Source organism: Manacus candei, unplaced genomic scaffold (genome assembly GCF_025592945.1).
Source record: "Manacus candei isolate 608988 ecotype Guabito, Panama unplaced genomic scaffold, ASM2559294v1 h1tg000084l, whole genome shotgun sequence".
Lineage (NCBI taxonomy): Eukaryota > Metazoa > Chordata > Aves > Passeriformes > Pipridae > Manacus > Manacus candei.
The window spans coordinates 4,346,898-4,349,967 of record NW_026138132.1 but is presented as its reverse complement, the minus strand read 5'-3'; positions in this window follow the sequence as shown (position 1 = coordinate 4,349,967).

Genomic DNA, 3,070 nt, shown 5'->3' with positions numbered 1-3,070 from the left:
GAGGGCCCGGAGGGCTCGGAGGGCCCGGCCTGCCCGGGACGTGCTGCCCGGGGCTCCCCGCGCTCGGCTCGGAGCATTTGAGGAAGTGGGGCCGGCCGGGCCCGGTGGGGCAGCGGGAGCCGCTCGCCGAGGACACGGCCCAGCCCGGAGTTTCGGGAAATGTTTTGCTCGGCAGCAAAGCAGACCCGGCTGTGGCTCAGGATGATGTGCCTGTCCTGGTGCATCCCCCTGTGCACACCACGGCGTCCTTTCATCTTTCTTGTTAACTGCTGAGTCCCCACAGCTGATTTAGGGTTTTACACCCGCGTTGTGACAGCAGCGTGAGCCAGCTGGGGATGAAATGAGGCAGCTCTTGGAGGAAAGGCTGTGGGGATTGAGCAGTGAGGGCCAGGGGCTCACAGAACTATGGAATGGTTTGGGTTGGGAGGGACCTCAAAGCCCATCCAGTGCCACCCCCTGCCATGGGCAGGGACACCTTCCACTAGCCCAGGTTGCTCCAAGCCCCGTCCAACCCGGCCTTGGACACTTCCAGGGATGGGGCAGCCACAGCTTCTCTGGGCAAATGTAGGATGTGGACACACCAGGAGCACTGGATCAAGCAAAATCCCTGCCCACAACAGCGGGTGTATCCTGCTTGGTGTTGTTTTTCCTCCAAGGAACTGGCTGTGCATCCCCAAAGCAGCCTGGGATGTGGTTGGACTGAGCTGCAGCTCTTGAGGTGCAGGGAGGAGGCACAGGAGGGTTGTTACAAACACCCAAATGAGCAGTGAGGGGGCTCCAGGCCATGGCAGGGTTCCCCCAAGGCCTGACAGAGGCTCCAGCCCCCGTCTCCCCCCATCCTGGGAAAGCCCAGACCTTGTGGAGAGGGAAGTTGCCCCAAGCAGAATCAGGAACAGCAACGGGGGGAGCGCAGGGGGACGAACAAGGACGTGGCCACTGGTTCCCATTGTGATTTCCAGCCTAGGGTTGTGCCCAGGATGCTCTGAGCCACTTGCAAAAGCTTTTTTTTTTTTAGTCTTGTAGCATAAGTTGAGAAAAGGAAGGAGCTGGAGCCTGCACTGGGTGCCCAGGTCACATCATGGTGGACCCGCTGGGCTAATTTGGGTTAATCACAGCCAAAAAACCACTTTGTTGCTTTGGGCAGTGACTGGAGCCAGCTCAGGGATCCCCAGCTCACAGATTCCACTGCCCAGAGCCCAGAGAACATGACACTGTGGAACAACCCAGCAGAGCAACCCAGAGTGAACGAGATTAACCCAATATCCTGCTTGGGACCCAAACTCCTCAATCAGCTCCCTTTCTGCTGCGCCCCAAGCAGAGAGTACTGAAGGAGCCTTGAATTAAACACCGCTTTTTCCTCTTAATAATAGCAGCAGCCAGCTACAGGAGCTCCAGGGGCTCACACATTTTGACCCCTTTTTTCCCTTCAGCCTGGTCTTTTTACAGCAGCCCGGAGCAGCCCTTTCCCACCGCGCTGTGTGAGCAGGATGTCACATGGTCCTCTCCCCTCCTCCAGGACGGAAACTGTTTTAGCCCCAAATCCTGCCGTTCAGCCCAGCGCTGCGGTCACACCACAGGGCTCAGCCCTCCCCAGCGCCCCAAAACAGCCCTTCCCAGCACCCCCAGAGCCCCTTCAGCTGCCTCCTGCCTGGGCCCCTCGGGCACCCACTGGCTGCCTCTGGGTTTGGGAAAGGACAACACAAGACTGCTTTTTAAATTAGCAATCAAGCTGAATTCCTGAGCTGAATCATGGAATAGTTGGGCTGGGAAGGGAACTTAAAGACCATCTCATTCCACCCCTGCCACAGGCAGGGACACCTTTCACTAGCCCAGGTTGCTCCAAGCCCTGTCCAACCTGGCTTTGGACACTTCCAGCAATGGGGCAGCCACAGCTTCTCTGGGAATTCCATCACAGCCCCTCACCACCCTCACAGGGAAGAATTTCTTCCCCATATCCCACTTAAACCTACCATGCCACAGGGGAACTTTAAAAAGGCAAATCTCAGCCCATAACACTGTTAGTTTTTACAACCCTCTTCTATCAGGATCTCATGGAAAACGTGTCTGGACAGGGGTCACACAGAGGCAGCTTTGGTTTGAGGCTCATGGGCTGTCTGGGTCTGGAGAACAGCCAGCACCAGGATTTCCACTGGGAACGTGCAGTTTTCCATGTTTGATTTAATTAAATTGGCCCGGGATGGGGAGAAACAAGGTGGGATTGCAGCTGAAAGGCTGACAGGGCTCTGGGCCCCATCAGCTGTGCCTGACTCACGGCAGGGTCACAGCACAGCCTCAGGGCTTCAGAGTCCATTCTCCAACAGATTTAAGAGCAAGGAATCATTTAAGACCTCGAACTGCATCACACATTGCTGAATATTGCACGGTGGGTCTCAGCAAGCTCCTGCTTAACTGGGTGTGAGGTGCTGGAATGTGGGATTTGGGGCTTTGGAGTCACTTTGCACCACTGCCATCGAGAGGGCGGCGTGTTGTGGTGCTGCTGGAGGATGAATTTGTCTGCAAGTGCCCACACAGTGTGACAGGAAGCTGTAAAAGGGCTGCTCAGGGGCTGGTTTGGCTTAGCTGATAAGTCAGAAACAGTCAAAATAACACCAGAGCTAAAAATAGCCTTTTTCTGGGTAAACAGAGGATTCTGCCCTCCCAACCCCAGGCAGGTCAGGAAAAACGGCTGAAATGAAGGAATAATTTATACTAAGTATTCTTCACATTCCCAGTGAAATCTTTGGGGTAAAATGAGCTGATTTACAGGGGCAGCAGTGCCAACACTTCCCTCACCATTGATCAAACAGGGCCTGGATGATCTGACCCCAGGGTCACTGCAAATCCCGCTGGGAATGTGGCTGTTCCTGTCTCTCATGCAGGACATGGATGGTCTAATCCTGCCCATGTACTCAGCCCACCTGTGTCTTTGCCAAAACCAGGTCTGCTCCTGGGAAAATCCCTGAGGAAGGAGTAAGGAATGAGGGAATGGGAGTTTGGAACAGATGGATCTGCTCTACAGAGCACGGAAAGGAAGTCTGGAGCATCCCACTGAATAAAACTCCACTGCGGA